The 25,322-nt window shown below is 43.5% G+C and overlaps 1 protein-coding gene across 15 annotated transcripts in view; it reads right to left on the reverse strand.

Moving 5' to 3' along the window:
* Positions 1-25,322, reverse strand: part of LOC117259519 (uncharacterized) — a 157,579-nt gene that overhangs the window by 107,537 nt on the left and 24,720 nt on the right. For 8 of the 15 annotated variants that reach the window (XR_013491005.1, XR_013490998.1, XR_013491006.1 and 5 more), the window contains exon 2: positions 4,892-4,979. The exons of the other annotated variants lie outside the window; for them this stretch is intronic. The gene's annotated coding sequence lies outside the window, so the exon portion shown is untranslated. The remainder of the gene's footprint in view (positions 1-4,891; positions 4,980-25,322) is intronic. 15 annotated transcript variants of the gene reach the window in all.

Genomic DNA, 25,322 nt, shown 5'->3' on the forward strand with positions numbered 1-25,322 from the left:
ATCTCTCAAGCGTGCATTTAAGATCTCTGCAGCTTTACTAGGTGACTTAGCTGGTGCCTATATGACCGAGGTATCTGTGTGAAGCTGGCAAACTGCATCTTGGCAGGGAGCAGGTTACTAACATCAAATCAAATCAAATCAAATCAAATCAAATCAGGCTTTAATTGTCGTCTCAACAAGTGCAGGTAAAATGAAACAGTGTTTATACGACAACGATTTCAACTGAAAACGTTTAGTTACGCTTTGGCCGATGGTTTACATGACAGCGGCGTTTTCGGTGCCTGAAAACTTAACGTTTTGAAAACGGGTTCCAGAGTGCAATTTTTTTGGAAACAGCACCGTCTCCGTTGTTCCTCTGAAAGTTCCTCTGAAAACAGAGACGTTTCGCACATGCTTATTACAGTTCCAGTCACTAGGCATGTGCGAGAAGGTCGACCAACAGACTAATTGTTTAATTGTTTTAATTTATCAACGCTTCTCCAGCAAAGCAAAGATTTACTGTAGCAACTTCACCTCGTCGTCCGTCCAGACAAACAGTCGTGCGGTCGCCATTTTAGTTGCTTACCCATCACCGCTCTGTCCAAGGAGGCGCATGTTGTTTGATTACAAAGTCACACCGCTAACTACTGGCCTGGCATATATACTACAGTGTTTTTAGTCATTTTGCAGATTTGTGTGCACAGCCACTGTTATCATATTATATTGTCGTCTGAACATAGAACTTTTTTCAAAATGAAAATGAGAAACAATTCCATTTTCAGCGTATCGTTTTCGTGTAAACATGGCCTAAATTAATAATACTAATACCATAAAATAGACCTAAATAAAATACAATAAAACCCAAACTATCCAGCAATGAATCGCAAACTAAAAGTCCAGTATGACACTCACACATCACACATCATTTAAAGTGATCATGTTGAGGCTGTGTAGGATGTATAAGGTGCTGTTTAGCATCCTAACAGCCTGTGGGAGGAAGCTGTTGAGCTACTGGTCCTAGATTTGACGCGGCGGTAGCGTTTGCCTGATGGCAGCAGTTCTGTGTATAACAAACATTATAATATTTAGTATGTGGTTTGTAATTCTGGTTAATTTGATCTATTTTATAATCACCATGAAGGGTTATCTCAACCGTTTGGTAGAAGCCTATATTGTAGAAACAATGAGGTCTGTTTTGTCATCATTAACCCAGAGAAATAAAAAAAATACAAAGAAATAAATCCATAGCTTTTGTCTTTGGCCATTAAAGGGTTACAGAGATTAAAAATCAGTTCCTTGTGTTGTGTCCTGATGCTGACACAGCCGGGTTTTATTTCTGAATATGTATATATGCACAGTAACAGCTTCAGCTTCAATATTCAACTAATCATTCAAAGAGAGAGCAGATCAACTACAGTTTGACACCAGCTGTCAGCTCCGCTTTGTCGTCTCCGGTCAAATCAAAGAAAAGCTGAGTCATGGCTTGAACTTTTGTCTCAGAGAACCGACTCTCATCCGACAACACACTGACTGAAATATGACCGAGATTTCCCCCAAACTTTTCAGACTGAACGACTGTTGCACAAATGCACGCTGACAGCAGGAAGTCAAGTTACTGTAACCTTGTAAAAGTAAAGGCACTTCTGTGGAGTATTAAAGACCACAGGGCTCGTATCTGCTGCGTGTTAACATTTTCTGCAGACTGCCACGCAGCATCGCCGTCATATCCACTGCAATGTTTCTGTTAAATCTGAAGTGATACAGTTAAACACATATGACGCAGTTTTTTAAGCCTGATTCTGATAAATGTTTGGAAGAAATGTGACTTCAGTATAATCCACCACAAAGTAAAGAACTTATCTGCCACCAGAACATTTTGCACATTTGGTAAAAATGATCTTAAGTGTGTGAAAGCCTCAGAGAAAGTAACCGCAACTGAAAAAGTAAAATGTCAAATTTTGTGATTTGTTTTAAATATGCCGAATATTTAACAGAGTTGGTTTGTTGTGTTCTGAGAGTGGGGTAAGATGAGACAATAACCCCAGGGAAAAATAAGACAGAGGAACAATGAGAACATCTACCCTTATTTTAAGATGTCTTCTATCAGCTGAAATGATAAAAATGCATAGAAGACAAAGAAACCTAAAAATATGGCCTCAGAAAAAAAAGTGCGCTTGTGGCTCAACCTGCACTGGGTAAGGGCTACGTTGATCCGAGTTGGTGGAGCTTTTAAGCAAAATTCAAAAGATAATTTACCTCTTTTAGTGATTCAATTATACATTTTCCTGTTCCAAATGCAGTCTCTCCTTATAGCAAACCTATAAGCTACCAAACAGTTTAATATTCAGCGTTTTTTAACCTTTGGTGACGCCACATTAAAAGTTTCTGTTGGATGAGGGCAGTCATGCAGTTTGAAAAGAGCCAGTGTATCTCTGAGGAGCAAATAAAAAACAAAAAAAAACAAAGCAAATTATTCAAGAAAATCTGTCATCTCGGCACAAATAATAAAACAAATACGTGTCAAAACAAATAAGTGTTTGTCAGAGATAATAAAGAGAGATGGTGGCGTGCCATAAAATTCTTGAACAAATCTCGATCCTAAAAGAATATAATTTATTCTATTGTATTTAACTACTTGAGATACGCTAGCCTTTGCAGATCTACTGAATCCTATCATTTCCTGCACCTGATGAAACCTCCTTTTTTCAGTTGTTGGAAACAGGAAGTTTATTTCTTCACATATCTGCTGCCACTTCATAGCATTTCTTTGGAGTAAGGCAAAAAATCGAGCCAGACTTTTACATGTGGTCTGCAAAATCCTTCTGTACAGCCAACACACTCTGCAGCCGTGTCAAGCATCGACGTTTGGTCGTGGACTTACACGTTTCAGGAAACATAGTCATCCGCACCTATCAGAGCTGTTTTCAAGGCTCTTGAATGAAGATGAAGTTTTCAGAGTGCTAGACTAAGTCACGCCTCATCCCCAATACTGGGTGTGAAATGTCCCAGAGGAGACTTGATGACCAGTAAAACTAGGTCGGGAAAAAAGATATATCGATATTGGTTACTGGCCAAATAAGTAAATATGTATGTTCGAATATATCGAATATTGGCAAAAATATCCAATATCGTGCATCCCTTGTTTTTTCTTCCTTCAACAAGACACACATGGTTTGGCTTTACAATGTTACAGGAAGTGAACAACGGCCTCCTGTGGTTGTTGGATCCATCCACCACCTGTCTAGCCTACTTGGACTTTCTCCCCTTTAACTTTTGTTGTTGTCCCGCCGCATTTCAAATTAAGTGGAGGCAGAACCTTTCTGGCTATTACGACATGCAGATTGTAAAACTATGGATACAAAAATGACTCATCGAATCAGCTGATAAATATAAATGTCGTAGTGCTTTTTATATTTCATTTGGCGCTCACACCGACACCATTACTGTCCCTTTCCGCCGCCAGTTCGCCCACAAAGTACATCATCACAGTTTAGAAACAAAAATAGGGTCTTTATATACAGCTAGCTTTAGTCCTGTGGTTCCCAACCTGGAGGTCTGGGCCCTGCAAAGGGCCACACGATAAGTCTGAGGGGTCGTGAGATGATTAATGGGGGAGGAAAGAAGAAAAAGTTCTGAAATTGAAATTTACACCCAATTTTTTTTCTACGATCTGTAATATAATAATTTATTATTGGAACATTTTGGCTCAAGCAGGTTTTTAAATGGAACGATCTGAGAAGTTCAGAGAGGAAACCTTTGTTTGAAGATTAAGGTTTTTTTTTTTGTGATGGGTCACGAGCCACAAGGATCAAAAACATTTGTTTATCTATAAAAACATGATGTAATCAGATTACCATATGTTTTTAAACACAGTCTGATCAGTAACTACACCTGTCACAGGCATGTAGTGATGTAGAAAGTACAATACTTTCTCTCTCTTCTGAAATGGAGTACAAGTATAAAGTAACGTACAGTGGAAATACTCAAGTAAAGAACCACCGTGTTGTACTAAAGTGCACAACCTGAGTTAATGTGTAGTTATCTTTCACACAACAGCACAATGTTGCATCACTCACACACAAAGACGCAGATTTTATCCTCCACCTGGAACCAGTCTTCGTGTATCAGCAGACTGTAAGAAGAGACAACACTGAACTGCCCAAAGTTTGCACCCTCACTGGAGGCATCAGCACCTCCCCTGGGGTATTCACAACCAGCGCCACCAGAGGAGGAGCAGACGGCGCGGAACGCCACCGAGCTTGAGGCAGCCACGCCGCTCAACGGGCAAACGGCTTCATGCCAGACATCTGTCGCATTTCCCCCTTTTCTACATTCCCATCCCTCGCTCCGGAAAAAGACAGAGGCCCGGGAAAAAAGGTGGACAGAGGAGGAATCAGAGAGAGAAGAGATGGGCGAGGTAGACGTCGGATCAGGAGCGAGCCCAGAAGCAACAATGGATAGTCACGGCTTTGACAATGCCTTTCCAACCCTGACACCCGGCCACCCCTCCACCCCCCACCTCCCCTCCGGAAAGCCAAGACCTTTGCTCTTTCTCCATGACAGGCAGCATTCTTTTGTCTGGGTCCGCCAGACTCTGGCCGGACCCAGACAAAGGCAAGAGCGCAGAGGGGACAGAGAGAATGACAGAGCGGACAGAGGGGACGATGGAGGGGGGTGATAAAGGGAGGGATAGATGAATGGAAGGGGTAAGATCGGCAAACTGTGCTCACCTTTTGTCCGACACTCTCTCCCTGTCTTTGTGTGTGTGTGTGTGCGTGTGTGTCATTCATTTTCCGAATTTGTGCACCGTAATCCAGAAACAAAGTTTTTTTTTCCTTTCTTTTTTAAGTGAAGGTCGCGAACGCCCACAGGGTGGTGATAATTATTAATTTTGTATTTTTAGCATTCTTACTTTTCGCCACAACTGCGAAGTGTTTCTCTTTCCTCCTCCTCCTCCTCCTCAACGCTGTCTGCTGTGCCCAGTGCAGTCCACTCCGGTCCTGGTTGGTAATGGCAGAGGAGAGGAGAGGAGAGGAGAGGAGAGGAGAGTCAGGTGATGTTGTTAGGTTTTTGCTGTCAGTACTCTTCTTTCTGTTTTACCACCCAGTTACATCATCAAAAGTTTCCTCGCTTCCATCTTCCTGTGTTACATCCAATACGACACTTTGTGAGTGTGTGAGAGTGTGATTATGATAAAGAGTGTTTCTTATAGCACGTGGTTTGTTCCTGAACATACAGCAGGTACAAAGTGTATCAGATCCAGCAACTACCTCTTAAACAATGACGGCAGGAAGGAGCCAAATCTGAACCAACTCAAAGGATCACAAACTTTTCACTGTAACCACATAAACAGGGAGTTAAGTAGAGATTCTACCTTTACCTTGAATGAATAATTTTCACTTAGTATAAAGGTAAATCCTGACAGAAGTCTCTTAACAAGTCGAGCCATTTGAATATACGAGCATCTTTCACTTCTCTTGGGTGAAATATTTTACTCGTTACACGTTACATTTGCATGTTTCATATCAATGTTTCATAAATCGGGACGGTGGACCGTGGGCCTGCCAAGCTGCAGACGACTGTTTGAGACCAACAATCAACAAGAACTGGTTGTTTCTTCAGTGACCCCTCGCTGAGTTGTCATCAGGGATAGTGCAACAACACAAACAATAAACTGTTGTTTTATTCCCAGATATTGCTGCAGTGTTTGCCAGAACAGTGCCATAATCAGCGGTTGTTTTATACCCAGGCATTGCTGCAATTTCTGCTGAGATGGTGCAACTAAGAGTGGTCGTTTTATCCCCACACACCCTTCCGCAAAAACCCCATCATTCTATACACAGATATTGCTGCAATTTTTGCCAGAATAGTGCCACAACAAATGATTGATGGTTGAGATATTGCTGCGCTTACGATGTGTATGGTTAGACCAACAAATATGCTTTTTAGCAACACGAACACCTGTTTTTCTTTTTGTTTGTTTGTTTGTTTGTTTTTAACACACAGAGACATTGCATTTGCTGCCAGGATTGTGCCACAAAAGCAACTGACCTATGGCTAAGCCACGCCCCCCTCCACTCACTTGACAAACTATCAACATTCAGTGACTGGCGCTATGGCAGGTGTCACAGTACACGGCATTTCAAAGGAGGCAGTAGAGTGTGCCAATAAACCCGGTACTCCGTTAGCGCTATTAGCACTTCTGGTTCTCTCGTCTAAAAGTCAATACATTTTTTGAATGGGATTTTGGTAAAATGCCTCAAATAAGGTCTGTGGTTAACAAAAGCTTAAGTGAGTTTCAGGTTTTGTTCTACGACATAAAACACGTCAGTAAATACCCTACTTGTGAATTTTGAAGCTTTTACGTGTCGTAAAAAAGGCGGTTGCTAACACGTTGCTCAATACGACTACAAACCCTGTCGGGGACATTAAACGTCATCGCCCCTGAACAGGCGAGAGTGCTGGCAGTCCCCCATTACAGCTTCTTATTTAGCTTAAACAGTCCGATTTCCCCATTATACAATGTTTTTATAATAAAGCGGCCGAAATCAGTTGAAAGCTTAGTGGCGGTGATGTCAAGAGTCATGCGAACGTGGGGTAGTCATGTAGTCCGTTAAAGCCTAACTTTAGCTTTTTACTTCTGGCGATCGCATTTAAGCTTCAAATGCGGTATGAAAGGTGTTCATATGTGAAGATTATCTCGCTGAACAAAACCTCTAAGTATCATAAACTTGTGTTAGCCACAGAGCTTATTTTCTGACATAATTCAAAACGCAATGCAAAAATCACATTCGCTTTCTCTTCGGGAACCAGCACGATGCTAAACTTCCGGGTTTTGACGTCAGCCCTGGCACACTCTATTGATGATTTTTGGAGACATAACGATCAGATGTCATTGAGAAGGGGTCCATGTCATTGGTTCGACATCCCATTACTCCGACTGTCCGCGGTGCTGAACGGCTCGCGGCGGGCGTATGGTGCGCCACGACCAGCTTGAGGTGGAGCAGGCTCACGGCTTATGTGTTTGTCACTTTCTTTTTCATTTTAACCCACACCATGATCTTTTCCTGACCCTAACCAAGTGGTTTTTGTGCCTAAACCTAACCAGACCTTAACCACAGGGCATCACGATGATTTCGGAACAGACTTTGGAACAATGGGTTTAATATGGTCGGAACAATGGGCAGTTCCCATTGAGAAGTAACCAAAAGGGCCTAAACTATGCATTGGAGGGATATATTCATCATTTTATTGTTGAGAAGGTCGATGAAAATCTTAAATTACAAGCCAAAATTTACAGGTCACAGTGTACGCTTGTGAACCGCATCTGGTTGCCGTCACCATCAAAGACAACAAGTTAAAGTGCCACTGAAGTTAAGGTTTTTGGCTCAGAATATGAGAAAAGGATAACGGCCTTTTTACCATCTTTACCAAGAGTGTCTCTCCGTTAGTTTGGTGCTACAGTATTTACACTGAATCATTCAGCATAACGTTTGCCAACCTTTGTTATCTCTGCCATTACAGATAAGTTAATGAAGCTAAGCTCCAGAAGTTAACGTTAGCTTAACTAGAGCCCTTTGGACAACAGCTAACAATGATGTACGATCACCAAAGTACAAAACTAGAACAAAATAGGCTAATGAACTCCCAGCAAACAAGGTGACATGATGAACAACGCAGCTAGGAGCTAACGTTAGGCTAACTTTAGCTAACGTTAGCTAGAGATGTTAAAGATAACTTTATATTTCTTTCCAGCAAAGTGACAATATGTTGCCTCAAACACAATGTTGACTTACCTTAGAACAGATGTAGACATCATTGTTAATCTTATTCACGTTGAGTTGATGTTGTGGTCTAACGTTACCACACAACTTTATCCAAAGGAGACACTTTTCTCGCTTGAGATGTGGTTTAAAGTGTAAAAAATACACCTGGTCGCCCAGCCTCTCAGGATATAGGTCAATTGTTTTATACCAAGACATCGCTGCATATAGTGCCACAAAAAGTGGTCATTACATTGCTTTTTGGCAACCAATTGCCATTTTTACTACCTAGCCATCATTGCATTTGCTGCCACAATTGTGCCACAAAAATCTGTTGGTTTTAACGGAGCTATAGCTGTGCCCACAGTGAGGACTGTTGGGGATCAACAATCAACAAAACTGGTTGTTTTTTAGTGACTTGTTGCATTGTTGTCATGTTGCAACAACACAAACACTATTCTTTTTATTTTGCTGACATTGCTGCCTTTTGTTTGCAAGAATACTGCCATGAGATGTGGTTGATTTTAAACAACATATTGCTGCACTTACAGTGAGGATTGTGTCACCACAATTTAAGCCCAAACCTGATCTTTTTTTAACCACAGCTGAGAGGTTTTTGGTGCCTGAAGCTAACACATCATAAACAGAGGAGTTTCAACATATCTGCTACATCATAATGTACGAATGGTTTGCAGAAACGAGTAATGCCAACATTTATTCTGGTGCCTGGGTTGGGATATTACATGGCCCATATTTGCTCAGTACTGGTGTGATTTTGGACATGACACACTGAGCAGTGATGGACCAGAGAAACTTGAGGCATGACTTGAGCCTAGCACTCTGAAAACTTTCTCTTAGTTCGAGAGACTTGTAACCAGCTCTGGTCGGTGTCTCCTCAAACTGTGACATCACTGTGTGTTGTCCTGTGAGCTGCTGTCGGAGGACATGTTTTCACCTGTTCAATAACTTTTCTCAAATCAATCAGCACTGTCTCACAGGGCATGGCAAACTGGACGACAGACGCATGGGGTCCAGAGGGTAACGTTACACCCTGTACCCACACACACACAGTGCAGTGTCACCTCCTCTAGTAGGTACACCTCCAACGGAAGACGCCCCCTCCCCTCTCCTTCCTTTGAGTGTGTTCCAGCTCCAGGCTCTCTTGCAGGGCTATAACTCATAAGTTGCTATAGTCGCCACAGTATACTGCACCTTCTGCTGGGGCACATATAGAGCAGCACAGTTAGTGTTTTTTAACGGCTCAGCAGAGAGAGGAAGCTGAGAGGAAGTGTGTGAGAAAAAGGGCACGCGGACGAGAGGACGTTTTTTCCACTGATGGCAGCTGAGGAGAGAATGGGGGCGACATGACACAATGAACCCGATGAACTTTAAGAGGAAAATGGCCGCTTGTGATCAGCGTGTGATCTGGCGTGGAAAATCTGAGAAAATGAGGTTGTTGATTGATGTGAAAAGGAGATAAATTAACAGGATTCAACAGAGGAAGTGTTTAACTCTCTGATTGTAGGACACATATACGGTGCAGGTTTAGGGGACACAGAGAAAGATATAGTGATGCAGTGAGAGTAAGTTGTCTGTGGAAGAAAAATTGAGAGAAAGAGAGAGAAAATGAGTTGTCTGGTGCCCAAAGGAACTGAAGAGCTCGATATTTCTAAAGCCTTCACTTGTACAGCATGTTTTATTTATGCTCTCCTCGGCGGCTCTCTGCCAGACTCACTGGCTGCCTGCTTGCTCGGCTGAATCATGAACTTACTGACTGAGCAGATGAAACACTGACTGACTGGTTGGATGACCTGACGGCTCGGGGAATGACTGACTGATGTGTGAGAAAGTTGGTGTAAGAACACCTGTCTGCCTCGCACTGACTCACACTAAAAGAAAAGGTGTTTGTTTGGCTCTGAGGCTCTCTGTCAATCATACACACACCGCAGGTTAACAAACAACTCTTTTTCCTCATCCAGCTCTGCATCTGTGTCGTCTCAGGACATTACACTTCCACCATTATACACAATCATACAACAACCTCTGTGGGACTGTAGACATCATCTTGTTCATGCCCTATGTTGCAACATGTTTAAAGTAAAATATGGCTCATAACAGCTACGATAACACACTCACAGATGTAATTACTGAGATCTGGGAACAAGGCGACATCATAGGTCCACTGGGGCAACAAACACAAGCAGTTAGACAATAGGGACAGGATGTCAACAGCCCGGCCGCTCAGTCTGACTAATGTGGAAGACAAAATGAAGGCAAACACTTAAAAGTTGTTTCAAATCATTTCTCATTACTACTTGTGTTTCATGACCCACTACACCTGCAATATTGCTGCATTCTGAGATTTCAGCAATCACTGAACTTTTATTTTCTTGATTTTTTTTTTTTTTTTTTGAACAGCACCCAGTGCAGCTACTATTGCAACTCAGTCTCACTTGAAAGTTCTTGAAATCCAGCTTTCGGTCAGGGACTTTGCTGGACGCTGGAAAAACAGCAACATGTTCTTACAAAATACCCACGTTTGGTGCCTGAAAAGCTGCTGAAAAAACAGTGACAGGTTGCTACAAAACACCCACATTCAGTGCCTAAGAAGCCACTGACAAGTTGCTACAAAAAAACATGTTTGGTGCCCAAAGAGCTGCTGAAGAAACAGTATCAGGTTGCTACAAAACACCCACATTTGGTGCCTAAGAAGCCGCTGGAAAAACAGTGACAGGTTGCTACAAAACACCCACATTTGGTGCCTAAGAAGCCGCTGGAAAAACAGTGACAGGTTGCTACAAAATACCCACATTTGGTGGTTTAACATCTGCAGGAAAAACAGCCACAATTTTCTACAAAACACCTACATTTGGTGCCTAAAAAGCTGTGAGAAAAACAGCAACAGGTTGCTACAAAACACTCACTTTTGATACCTAAAAAGCCACTGGAAAATCAGTAACATGTTGCTAGAAAACAATCATGTTTGATGCCTAAAAACTTGCTGGAAAAACAGTGACATGTTGCTACAAAACACCCACATTTGGTGCCTAAAAGCCCCTGAAAAAACACCCAAAACAGTGACAGGTTGCCACAAAATACCCACATTTGGTGGCTTAACATCTGCAGGAAAAACAGCCACAATTTGCTACAAAACACTCACTTTTGGTACCTAAAAAGATGCTGGAAAAACAGTGACAGGTTGCTACAAAACATTTACATTAGGTGCCTTAATGGCTGCTGGAACAGAAATGGCTCTAAATCACAACTGGTTTTGATGTTTGTTGGTCTTGAACAGCGGTCTGCAGCCTGGCAGGTGTCTCGCCTAATTGTCACGCCGTTCCCTCCACCTCCAGAGGACAAAGTCAGCTTGTATGAAACATACAAATGTAACATCCTCATGGTTTTGCAGAAATGTATAATGCCAACATTTCCTCTGGTGGCTGGGCTCAGGATACTCATGCATATACAGGCAAAAGTGCCAAACTCATTGTGGACATTCTGTCCGTCACACATACAGTACAGGCCAAAAGTTTGGACACACCTTCTCATTCAATGCGTTTTCTTTATTTTCATGACTATTTACATTGTAGATTCTCACTGAAGGCATCAAAACTATGAATGAACACATGTGGAGTTATGTACTTAACAAAAAAAGGTGAAATAACTGAAAACATGTTTTATATTCTAGTTTCTTCAAAATAGCCACCCTTTGCTCTGATTACTGCTTTGCACACTCTTGGCATTCTCTCCATGAGCTTCAAGAGGTAGTCACCTGAAATGGTTTCCACTTCACAGGTGTGCCTTATCAGGGTTAATTAGTGGAATTTCTTGCTTTATCAATGGGGTTGGGACCATCAGTTGTGTTGTGCAGAAGTCAGGCTAATACACAGCGGACAGCCCTATTGGACAACTGTTAAAATTCATATTATGGCAAGAACCAGTCAGCTAACTAAAGAAAAACCAGTGGCCATCGTTACTTTAAGAAATGAAGGTCAGTCAGTCCGGAAAATTGCAAAAACTTTAAATGTGTCCCCAAGTGGAGTCGCAAAAACCATCAAGCGCTACAACCAAACTGGCACACATGAGGACCGACCCAGGAAAGGAAGACCAAGAGTCACCTCTGCTTCTGAGGATAAGTTCATCCGAGTCACCAGCCTCAGAAATGGCAAGTTAACAGCAGCTCAGATCAGAGACCAGATGAATGCCACACAGAGTTCTAGCAGCAGACCCATCTCTAGAACAACTGTTAAGAGGAGACTGCGCCAATCAGGCCTTCATGGTCAAATAGCTGCTAGGAAACCACTGCTAAGGAGAGGCAACAAGCAGAAGAGATTTGTTTGGGCCAAGAAACACAAGGAATGGACATTAGACCAGTGGAAATCTGTGCTTTGGTCTGATGAGTCCAAATTTGAGATCTTTGGTTCCAACCGCCGTGTCTTTGTGAGACGCAGAAAAGGTGAACGGATGGATTCCACATGCCTGGTTCCCACTGTGAAGCATGGAGGAGGAGGTGTGATGGTGTGGGGGTGTTTTGCTGGTGACACTGTTGGGGATTTATTCAAAATTGAAGGCACACTGAACCAGCATGGCTACCACAGCATCCTGCAGCGACATGCCATCCCATCCGGTTTGCGTTTAGTTGGACGATCATTTATTTTTCAACAGGACAATGACCCCAAACACACCTCCAGGCTGTGTAAGGGCTATTTGACCAAGAAGGAGAGTGATGGAGTGCTGCGGCAGATGACCTGGCCTCCACAGTCACCGGACCTGAACCCAATCCAGATGGTTTGGGGTGAGCTGGACTGCAGAGTGAAGGCAAAGGGGCCAACAAGTGCTAAACACCTCTGGGAACTCCTTCAAGACTGTTGGAAAACCATTTCAGGTGACTACCTCTTGAAGCTCATGGAGAGAATGCCAAGAGTGTGCAAAGCAGTAATCAGAGCAAAGGGTGGCTATTTTGAAGAAACTAGAATATAAAACATGTTTTCAGTTATTTCACCTTTTTTTGTTAAGTACATAACTCCACATGTGTTCATTCATAGTTTTGATGCCTTCAGTGAGAATCTACAATGTAAATAGTCATGAAAATAAAGAAAACGCATTGAATGAGAAGGTGTGTCCAAACTTTTGGCCTGTACTGTACATCCACTCTATTTGTCGTTTTTGTGTCAACAAGCCCCTCCTCCCATCAAATTTGCTCCGGAACAGCCAGACATGGTTAATGAAATGCATGAGCGTTAAGAAATCGTCAAAATCAGGATGCAGAGTAGAAAGAAAGACGGTGATGGTCCAGTGCAAACGTTTGTTGACAGAACATCAGTGGCAGTGGTGCATGCTGGAGACACCACAGCTCCTTCCTTCTGATGGACGTCTAATTAGTAGAATTATGCCAGTTACAGAGGCATGGCTGTATGAAAACCTGATGTCCCAAATGTGCCTTTTTTAAGAAAAGGAAACATAACCATGCATTCACATCACGTTCACAGCACAGAGGTTTTTTACAGTGGTGTAAATGCAGCTGAAGGGGACGGCAAAGATGCACCAAGGTTGTTTTGTGTTGGTGCACTCCACCAGTGGAACTTTAACTGAACTGCAGAATCTCTTCACATCCTCGAACACAGATTAAGATTCACTCTTCAAAAAGTGACTGGACTGACAGCAACCACCACAAAAAGTAGAAATACTTCCTGCTGTCCTACATCAGGTCCCTAATGTTTAAAATGGCACGTATCACTGTCAGCCTTGCTTCCATTTATTCTTGTTGTGGCACTGTGACTTCACTTTGTGCATGTCGTGTTTGACTGTGGTGTTTTTCTCGTTTGACTTTGTCGATCGCCTCTGTTGTTTGACTTTGCACATCAGTTCAGGTATGTCATTTGCATTTATACATAACTTCTACCAACTGAAAGTACGGACGTCAACGCACACTTAACAGTGAGGACATCAGTCAGATGCAAATACAGTGTATGCTGTGAACCCAAAAACTGTAGCAACACTTTGGGCACAAACAAAACCTCACACAAACCTACAGTTATGTTCCTGATGTCCCAAATATAGAGAGGGTGACTTGCTCACACACAGCACTAGTTTCAAAACATTTGACTTTGTTTCATTATTTCAGTTAAGTGTGTCTGACAGAAAGCAATATACATGTCTTTCAAACCACGATTTTGTACCATTAAAATTCAGCCCAGCTCTGTGCCGTTCATCAAAAACTGCCACGCTATTGTCTTGTAGCAAGGTGACTAAAGCACTGCAATAATTAGCATGAGAAACCACTGAGGTGGCCATCGAGAGCTGATTCCATGCAGTGCTGACCTGCTTCTAGCTGCACCGAACAATCGATACTAAAAGATAAAAACACAGGAGCCATCTGCAGGTGATGAAGCGTGTCTTTACCTAAGCCTTGTGTGTGTGTGATTCTTGTAGTACACATATGGTAATAATGCACATATGTTTTGTCTTATGTGTTGTTGATGGGCTGGATAAAGCAGGAAAATGAGGATCCCAATTATGTCTCTTAATTACAACACCAGCTAAATCTAATTTAAAAACTGTAGCTTTTATATTTACAGATCAGTTTCTTCTCTCTGCTGAACTCTTGTGTTTCCAGATTGTCAAATAAATACAAGTTTCTGCATTAGACCAGGTTTTTCTTCCATCATGTTACCAAACAAATGCAGCTGATAAAGCTCTCAAGTGTCTTCTTCATCAAATTTGCTGCATCGAAATGAGCTCTACGATCAAAGTGCAGCATTGACTGTACTGTATGTGTATTATGTGACTATCACAGGGCTGACACACAGAGACAGACAACCATTCACGCTCACATTCACACCTACGGACAATTTAGAGTCACCAATTAACCTGCATGTCTTTGGACTGTGGGAGGAAGCTGGAGCACCTGGAGGAAACCCACGCTGACACAGGGAGAACATGCAAACTCAACACAGAAGGGCGTCACCACCCTGGGTTCAAACCAGGAACCCTCTTGCTGTGAGGCGACAGCACTAACCACTGCCTAAAGACGTAACATCATTCGGGGGCACTAATTCACAGGGTATTGTTCAAACATTCTCTTGCGTTGTTATACTGATGCTTTTATTTTGAAAGAGACTGTATGCAAATTGTACATTTCCTGTGAAAACAGAAGTGTATTTTGAAAACAGACAATGCATGTAACAGAAGGCAATGTTCTTTGTTGGCAGTTGAATATGTAAGAAGTTCTTCTTCGTCTCACGAATGTTGTGAACAGCATTTTTGGTGACTTCTAAGTCTTTGTGAGCTCGACACTTGTATTTACACCAGACACTGAACAACATGACTTCATACTAGAGCGGAATTTATAAAATTCTCATCTACTTCCATACAAGATGTTCAGTGGAGCTTTGATTAAAATGTGATTCAGGTGTAAAAGTTCATTCTTGACCTTGGAGACATGAATGAGAAGAAATCCTAACTCAAGGTGAACTTTTTGTTCAAACTGCTGAGGATAGATAAAAGAATAAAAAGAAGGTTTTTGGTCAAAGTTTAATTTGCTTTAAAGATAAAATCCGAAGTCCGTTCCGAAATCATCATGATGCCCTGTGGTTAAGGTCTGGTTAGGTTTAGGCACAAAAACCACTTGGTTAGGGTCAGGAAAAGATCATGGTGTGGGTTAAAATGAAAAAGAAAGTGACAAACACATAAGCCGTGAGCCTGCTCCACCTCAAGCCTTTCCCAGCTGACCCAGAGCCGGTCACGGCGCACCATCAAGGCAGAAATACGCCCGCCGGGAGCCATTTGGCGCCGCGGACAGTCGGACTAATGGGACGTCGGACCAATGGGCTGTCGGACCAATGACATGGACCCGACTGTTCCTGCATTACCTCACCTCAAAGTTTTCAGAGACATATTTTAGTGCACTGTTTAACTGTAATACAAGACTGTTTGTTACCAGCTGGCCACCATTTTGTTTTATGGACAAGCAACTTGCATTACCAGCACATTCTCTCTCCGACCTCGTCACCTAACAACATTTGGTCACACACTGTCCAGTCTTTCAAAATAAATGCGCTACGTTGGTACAACACTGGGGATCGACTTGTTTTTCCTTCAACAACAAACACACGTGGTTGGGTTTAGGACAAAAGAACAGGGTTTGGCTTTACAGTCTTACAGGAAGTGAACACCGGCCCCCTGGGTGAACGTCGGTGTTGGTTGGACCCATCCACCCTACTCGGACTTCTGTCCCCTCAACTTTTGTTGTTGTCCCGCTGCGTTTCCCCCTGATGTGGCTGGGCGCTGAAAAAATAAAGGCGACAGGCTGCGCATCATGTTGATTTCATCAGTGTCTGAGGCTGGTGGGCGAGATGTGGTGGGTGGGTCCAACAACCACTGACTTTCACCTGGGAGGTTGGTGTTCACTTCCTGTAAGATTGTAAAGTCAAACCCTGTTCTTTTTTCCTAAACCCAACCATGTGTGTGTGTGTTGACGGAAAAAAACATCAATTCACAGTGTTTTACTGACGTAGTGCTTTTATTTTGAAAGACACTGTATCAAACTGTAAATTTCCTGTGAAAACAGAAGTGTATTTTGAAAACAGACAATGCATGTAACAGGCTGAAGTTGACACAGCGTCCCAGAACGTCAACAACCAACACACCCAGGGTACCTTGGACGTCATATGTGGACGTGAAAAGTCCATGACCAAACATGGACATGTGACGAGGTCACAGTGAGGATGAGTTGGATAAATTCTACACACTAGACCTATAATGCGATGGTTGGGTAATGTACCTCTGTGCTGGAAAAACATGATCTTTACAAATCTGGGTCTGCAACAACCTACATGTCAGAACTGGTGCTCATGTCACTCACACACACACACACACACACACACACACACAAACAGCCACCACCTGTATCCGACTCCTCCACAAACCTCCTGCTGTCTGCCACGCCCTCCTAAACTCCCCTCCCTCCATTCTGCCATTATGTTGGAGGTCCGGGTACGGCCCTAGCCTCCAGGATACAAGCTCCAGGCAAGCCCCTCACATCACAGCATGGCTGCCCCACATTCCTCTCACTTATCTGGGGTAGCTGAGCACAGATGGTCCCCTGAGAGAGGTGCAGATATCGGGTTGGCAGGGAGGCTTTGGGGAGGTCTGCTGGCCGCCAAAATAATTACCTGTCACACGGGGTGATAGTTTGTGGTGAGAAGCAGTCATTTTTACACCAGGAAATAAAGTAGTCTTGGGGATAGTCTTCTTATCCCCCCTCTCTGTGGCTCTGCTTTAATTTACTGCACTCTTATTCGCCTATCTCCCCTCACTGCACTTCCTCTTGCTGTGCTGGTCTCTCACATTTCTCCACAATTCATTACCAGCTGTCAATCATCTGTCCGGTGAGGCAGGCTTACACATGAAACACTCGAGCAACTACTTGCAAGAAGTATGATGAACACGAAGCAAAATGGGACACATAACTGCTCCTAACCATGTGTGTGTTATGAAACAAACCTCACATTGCTGCGTTCTTTCTCTTCACAGAGTTTGAGTGTATTTTGTTGCTCCAGGCTTCAGTTGACATTTTATCTAAATTAACATCTGGTTCACACAGTTGGCTCCATATCTGATCATGTGATACAGCTCTCCTCATCTGTCAAACCTATAGACTGTATATAAAGATGATGACATGTGAGCTCCCTGAGAAATGAAGCCAAAACATCTGGATCGCCCCCTGGTGGCTGGCTGCGGTGCACCATAAAGCTCACCTCCTCCATGTTAGCAGATAGGACATGAGCCAAACTAGATTATGGCTCCAGCTGATGTCACCAGCTCAAGATGGTGGCAGCTCAATCCAGTATTTTGCCATCGTCCATCTTAACACAGTCTATGGTCAAACCTGAGAGTCCTGCTGAGTGAGGAGCAGGGGGATGGAGGGTTGGAGCAGTGGCCGAGGAGAAACAACATTGATCCCAGCTCGCACGCACCTCTCACACGCCTCATGACAAAATAAACACTATCTGTGGTGCTTGGCCTCATGCCAGCGTTCAAGGAGAAACAGACAGCAAAAAGAATAAATAAATCTATCTCTCTCCATCAGCCCGGGTCACGCTGCTGCTCAGGGCCTGTCACGTTAAGTTTCACTCAGCACAAACACTTTGACTAAACATCAGACACAACTCAGTCACCTCACCTCAGGTGGTTACAGTGTGTTGCTACTGAGCAGGTGTGAGGGCCCTGATCCATCATTTTAGGCCCGTTTCCACCACAGGAACCACCCCTGAAGGACAGAGTTCTGGAACTTTTACAGGGGCTAAACAAGTCTCTGCCTTGGGGTAGGTACTCAGAACGGCCCCGAAAAACTCCTGGCTGGGGCTTGGGGATTTACTTGGTGCTGATTGGATATACTCAAGGAGGGATGTGATGTCAACAGAAAGCAACAAAACCCAGCCGGCATTTTTAAAACTCAGCAGACGAGGGTTAGCTCGTTCATAGCTTCCACCGCCACGCAAACAAACTCAATAACCGGTCCGTGAAAAACATATTTTTTCCGGCGGATATCTTAGTTACAACATGATTGAGCTAGCAAAGCAGTTTTGTGTTGATATGTGTGGTATTTATTCAGTTTTGGGAAATCACGATGTCTAGAAAGCATCAGCTGACAGGGACAGCTAACAGCTAACAGCAGCAGCAAAGCTAACATCAGGACGTCATCTGTTAAAAGCCTCCCGTTGTCGGAAATGACATGAAACTACTCCAGTTAGCTCAATCATGTTGTAACTAAGACATCCGCTGGAGAAAATATTTTCTTCATGGGCCACTTTGTGAGTTTAGTGAGTTATTACAGACACCGCTAACGGCTAACAGCTAACAGCGTCCCTACGTCGCCCCGGTCAAAATGGTCACGCAATGATTACATCACATCCAGAGCCCAGTAACTTTACAGGAACCTTCCTCATACTCCGCTCTCTCAGTGAAGACACGGCGGTTGAGAGGGCCGAGCGAGAGGACGTTCCTGTAGTAGTTCCTGCCCCCCAAATAGTACCAGGAACTTCTTCAGTGGAAACGGGCCTAATGTCATTGTCACTGTCCGTTTGTCAACAGCCAGTATGGAGGACAAGGTTATGGGCGGGGGGTTGTCCTACAGACCGTTTCATTGCTATTCTGTTGCTAGGGCAACAACTGTGGTCCTTGTTTACTTCCTGTCAGCTTCTGCAATAACATACATTCAAACAGGAAATACAAAGGGACCCATTTAGATTGTTTATACAAATCCTACCTAAAACAATGAGTTCATGAAAAACACCCAGGTCCTGTGGCTCACATGCCTCAATGTGTCCATGAAAAACACTCAGGTTTTGTGGCTCAAACGCCTCAATGTGTCTGTGAAAGACATCCAAGTTCCGTTTCTCAAACAATGCAAGATGTCCATGAAAAACACCCAGGTTCTGCAGCTCAAACGCCACAATGTGTCCATGAAAAACACCCAGGTTCTGCAGCTCAAATGCTGCAATGTGTCTGTGAAAGACACCAAGGTTCTGTGGCTCAAACGCCACAATGTGTCCATGAAAAACACCCAGGTTCTGCAGCTCAAATGCTGCAATGTGTCTGTGAAAGACACCAAGGCTCTGTGGCTCAAATGCCACAATGTGTCCATGAAAAACACCCAGGTTCTGTGGCTCAAATCCACAATATGTCTGTCAAAAAAACACCCAGGCTCTGTGGCTCAAACGCCACAATGTGTCCATGAAAAACACCCAGGTTCTGTGGCTCAAACACCTCAAAGTGTCTGATGAAAGACACCAAGGTTCTGTGGCTCAAACAATCCAAGTTGTCCATGAAAAACACCCAGGTTCTGTGGCTCAAACGCCTCAATATGTTTGTGAAAAACATCCAAGTTCTGTGGCTTAAACGCCTCAATGTGTCCATAAAAAACACCCAGGCTGTGTGGCTCAAACACCACAATATGTCTGTCAAAAAAGACACACAGGCTCTGTGGCTCAAATGCCACAATGTGTCCATGAAAAACACCCAGGTTCTGTGGCTCAAATCCACAATATGTCTGTCAAAAAAACACCCAGGCTCTGTGGCTCAAACGCCACAATGTGTCCATGAAAAACACCCAGGTTCTGTGGCTCAAACACCTCAAAGTGTCTGATGAAAGACACCAAGGTTCTGTGGCTCAAACAATCCAAGTTGTCCATGAAAAACACCCAGGTTCTGTGGCTCAAACGCCTCAATATGTTTGTGAAAAACATCCAAGTTCTGTGGCTCAAACACCACAATATGTCTGTCAAAAAAGACACACAGGTTCTGTGGCTCAAACACCACAATGTGTCTGTCAAAAAAAACACACAGGTTCTGTGGCTCAAACTCCTCAATATGTTTGTGAAAAACATCCAAGTTCTGTGGCTCTAACACCTCAAAGTGTCTGATGAAAGACACCAAGGTTCTGTGGCTCAAACGCCACAATGTGTCCATAAATAACACCCAGGTTCTGTGGCTCAAACACCTCAATATGTTTGTGAAAAACATCCAAGTTCTGTGGCTTAAACGCCTCAATGTGTCCATAAAAAACACCCAGGCTCTGTGGCTCAAACACCACAATGTGTCTGTCAAAAAAGACACCCAGGCTCTGTGGCTCAAACACCACAATGTGTCTGTCAAAAAAAACACACAGGTTCTGTGTCTGAAACGCCGCTGGGAAACACTGCGATGTGCTGCAAAAAACACCCAGCTTTTGGTGACACAATCTGTGTTGTTGCCTGTTGGCCTTGAAAAGTAGTCTGCAGCTTGGTGGACATCTCATGTAAGTGACTCACCATCACCTCAACCTCCTGATAACAAAGTCAGCTGATGTATCTTGAAAAACGTTGATATGATACACAGGCAATGTATCATATCAAATGTAACGACTCATGGTTTGCAGATGTGCAGTGGGAGCATTTTCTTCTGGCGACTGTGTCCGTCAGCAACATCATTGTTCCCCTGCCTTTATTCAAGTCATTTCCAGCAGCTGCCTTAAAAAGCCCACCACACACTTCCTGTCCAGTACCAAACAACACACAGACACAGTTAGCAGCTAGCTAATAAACATAGTGGAGCATTAGCGGCTAAGGTCAGTAATAACAAAGTGTCAGACACATATGGATCAAACCAGGCGCAGGTGGTGAGTAGCAGTTCAGACCTCTGCAGTACCTCTGGGATCTGGCCTTTGACCTCCTCAGCCTGCACAAACCTCCACCCACACCACATTTGAGATTCAGGGTGGTTTAATCATATTTAACAATACTGCTGGTTTACTTTTTTCCCGCCCGGAGCCAAATGTGACCGCCCTGTAATTGCTTCCATACTCCTGCTGCACTGTACATGTGTAAATATGCTCGAATGACAGGTTGCTCGGGTTCCTCCTATAGAAAACACAGGGTCCTACTGTAAACAGGATTTTTGTTTGAACCCCATGAACCCTCCACACCCCACGCCCCCGACACCTAATATATAACGTGTGTGTGTGTGTGTGTGTGTGTGTGTGAGGAGTGCTTTGAAAGGCTTGATGGATTCTACCCAGACCGTAACTCCCTTTGCTAAGAAATAAACAAATATGATTGAATTATGATGCAAGGCGCCCGTGAATTTTCCAACACACTTTGGTCTTGTGTCTTTTTTTATCAGTCTGAGGGCATGCTGCTGCTCTCTCTGAGGCCCTCAACAACATTAGTTTGGCTGGAAATAGCCGTCTCCTATTTCACAGAATTACCGCCGTGGGTGGATGTTGAAAGCAGCTTGAAAAATAGCACCTCTCATTTCTTTGTCTTTCCTGAAACGGGACACGTATGCAATGTGCAGACCTCAATCAGGGCTTGAAACTTTCACTGCTAACAGCAAAGTGGTGACATGTTGGTCATGGACACTACTGATTTCCTGTGAAGCTGCTTTTACATTCCAATTAAAGCCTTCGTTCCTTCACCTCTTTACACGTCAAAAACACAAGTTGCTTTATTGAGCGAACGTTTGTGTTGCAAACATGGTTTATAAATGTGACAAATCCAGCTCTGACTCATGCTTGTGGGAGGCCCGAAGGACAGGGAATGTTTTTGAAGGGTTGAATTCACATCTCTGAAGAGTAAACGCTCTCACTGCTTCTCAAGGTTACACACACAGAATGGAGTCTATTCATAAAATTCACCACTACCAGAGCAAGGTCATTCCTAAAATTACCTTTACGTTATCTAACCCCAACCTTCAGTATCTGATTACTCCTGTGCAAACACTTGGTTTGAGATTTTTATGTGTAATTTGTCCCTTTTCAAACATGAGAAGAGGTTCTTACAGAACAGCTGATGGGCAGTTTATAGGCACACGTTGGGTAGGAAATAGTTCACAACAAGGTCTGCACGTTATCAACCATGTTATATTATTAACTTGCTGTTTAGTTACACTGCAGTAAGAAGGTCTTTGCTGTCTATGCAGTGCAACAACACTAATACTTTAAATTTGGTGCTATATGTGCAGAGAACATGGTAAATGATTTGCACTCATATCGCGCCTTTCTACTCTTCCAACCACTCAAAGCATTTTTTACACTACACGTCACATTCACCCATTCACACACTGGTGTCAGAGGCTACCATACATTGTGTCATCTGCTACTCAGTAACCATTCACACGCCCTCACACACCGGACTGGAGAAGCCGAGGATTGACCCGCCAATCTTCCGATTAACGGACGACCCGCTCTACCGCTGAGCCACAGACACCCCGAGACAAAGGGCTGTGGCATTCACTTTTCCTCGAGAGAAAGAAAACCTACAACTAACAGAGTGCTGTGGACCAATGAATGGTCTAGCTAGTAGGGCTGTAGTCAACCAAAAAAATCTTGGTCGACTAAAGTCGCACATAATCTTCAACTAATCGATTAGTCGTGGGGGAAAAAAAAAACTGCACATTATTTTTACTTGTGCGGTGGTGTGTCTGTGTCACTCTGCAGTTACACCTCCAAAACACTAGTCGGTGGTGGAGGACTGTGTTAAGAGCTGTAAAGTTTAGTTCAAATCAAACTTTATTTATATAGTTGATTCAAAACACACATTAAACACACATTAAACACACAAATCAGCTTCACTATAACTCGCAGCATTCACAGACAAACACTTGTCTTTATCTGGACACATTTTCCCCACAAATACAACATGCTAACATTATTAGCACAAGTCTATGGCATTTTACATTGTATAAATTAGCCTAGCGTCTAGCGATCTTTTCCTCTTCTCATATAAAACCAGGAACAACAGCAACATGTAACAAAGGTAACGGCACATAATTCAGCTCCATTACAACTCACAAGATTCACCGACAAAACAACTGTCTTATACTAAACACGTTTTCCAAGCAAATACAACATGCTAACGTTATTAGCGCCAGCCTATGGCATTTTACAATGTATAAATTAGCCTAGCAACGAGCAGAGATTTCCTCTGCTCATATGAAGCCAGGATAAATCACACACACGACTTAAAATGCTATTTTAGTGGAGGCTTTACTGTCTTCACAATTTATTGTTTCTTACCTGTGAAATACAAGTAAATACAAGCTTTGTTTCCACTGAGGGAAATGGTGTCAGCTTACAGAGACAGACAGGAGGTCTGCGTCACCACAACGCTGAGCGTGAGGGTGGGCGAGTTCGACTTTCTGTCAACAATGCGGGTGTTTTGAAAACACCCCCATTTTCACAGGTAACTTAGCCTGTCCCCCCCGCCGCAGGAAATAATGGATTAATCCTGGAAAGCTGTTGATGTAGCACTTTTCTCCTTATGACAGTAACACAGCGATTATTGGACCAATGAGAATTTGGTCAGACGAGAGCATAGCGACCAAATAATCGACTAATCGACCAGGAGACTACAGCCCTACTAGCTAGTGGGTGATGTAATGCCAACCCACTCTCACTCCGATGTCATAAAAAAATCAGAAAGCCTGAGCACAGCAGCACTGATGCAACACGATCTTATCCCAAGTTGTCACATATCACCATTCTGTCAGTGGACTTTCACATCTATATATTAGGCTTTAGGTATCCTCCTGTGACTGCTGGTGACGTTCCAGGATGCCACAACCAATGCCAGGGCACCAACAAGACGTCATGGTAAGGTTTAGAAAAAGACATCATACTGTAGTTTGTCTCTACATTCATACTGCAATTAAACACCACCCCTCCCACCTGCCCTGTAGGGACGTTCCAGCTTCTTATATTACGTTGATACTGACAGCCTTTCAAACTCATGCTGTCCTGTGGCATATCATTACACTGCAACAAGTACCGTCCGGCCGCTATTAACTGACACTGCCCGTCTGCATATCATACTGCTGTGACAGGTGCCGTCGAGTCGACCGGCGGCATTTCCTAACACAGAGAAATGTCCCATCCCGCTGGGTTACACGCCGAAGTCACTGACAAAGCAGCGGTATTTGACGACTTCGCAATGAGAACGTGCTGGCTGATGTTAAAGCTGCTTGCTGCGTGTGTGAGAGAGACAGAGAGAGGAAGACAAGATGAAGGTTGGATTATTATACCACAGTGTTTCTGTAAATTATCAACAACGTACTCAGAGGGCTGCTTTATCACTGTGCGACCCGCCCGCATGAAAGCCGCAATATTTTCTAATGAGCTTAGCCAAACATCCAACCTGCAAGCTGTGGGTCGACCCACACATGACTTCCTGATGATGTTGGTATTGAATGTAATCTGGGGTTTTGCAGTATTGTCTAGTATCAGTGTTGCTGTCTGGCAATAGCATTGTTTTCCTTTGATAGTCTCAAATCAATTTCAGATGCTTTTTCCACCACTTCACTGAAGATCATTCAGCATGAACATTAAAAAAATTGGACATTATTGTGTTTTGGGGACAATAAAATCTAAATTAAAGACACTGATATTTGTGCAAAATATTAAATACTGGTTGCCTCAAATTCAAAAATCATTATGGTTTCATTAAATATGCCAATATAAACCTGAATGATGCTGAATGAGCTCGAGATGGCAAAGTTCCCTTCAGCTCTGGCTCAGCCTCAGGTTTACCGCGCCAACAACGGCCAGACAGAGAGCCGCGGTTTGCATCCTGCACCCAAAGCCAGTCCAGGCCAGTCTGGCACAGTCCAGCCCAAGGCCAGACTCACTGGGGAATTTCATCTGAATTCAATTTCACCTCTTGCCTCTGTCGTGGCAGCTTGAGCCGAGGCTACACAAAAGGCCAAGTTTCACATTGAACGTGAGAACCCCCTCATCTCTTGACCCCTATTACCATATGAATGGGCCAGAAAATGGAACTGGGAGCAAAGAGGGAGACACAGGAGCGAGTGAGTCCAGGCAAAATGGCTCATTTTTAGAGCTCTTGGTTTACCTTTCCCGCTCGCTCAGAATAGAAATTTGTCTCCTCGTGTCGCTCTGAGACAGACATATATGTACAGGTGTCACCTGAAGCTGTTCAATGTCTGGAAGCTTTAAAACCAAACTGTGTTCCTACAGGAAATTCTCACTAACCCTTCGGTTGAGCGTTTTGAGCATCCTCAAACAAAAGCTCATAACACAAACAG

Source organism: Epinephelus lanceolatus, chromosome 4 (assembly GCF_041903045.1).
Source record: "Epinephelus lanceolatus isolate andai-2023 chromosome 4, ASM4190304v1, whole genome shotgun sequence".
In the NCBI taxonomy this organism is placed as follows: Eukaryota; Metazoa; Chordata; class Actinopteri; order Perciformes; family Serranidae; genus Epinephelus; species Epinephelus lanceolatus.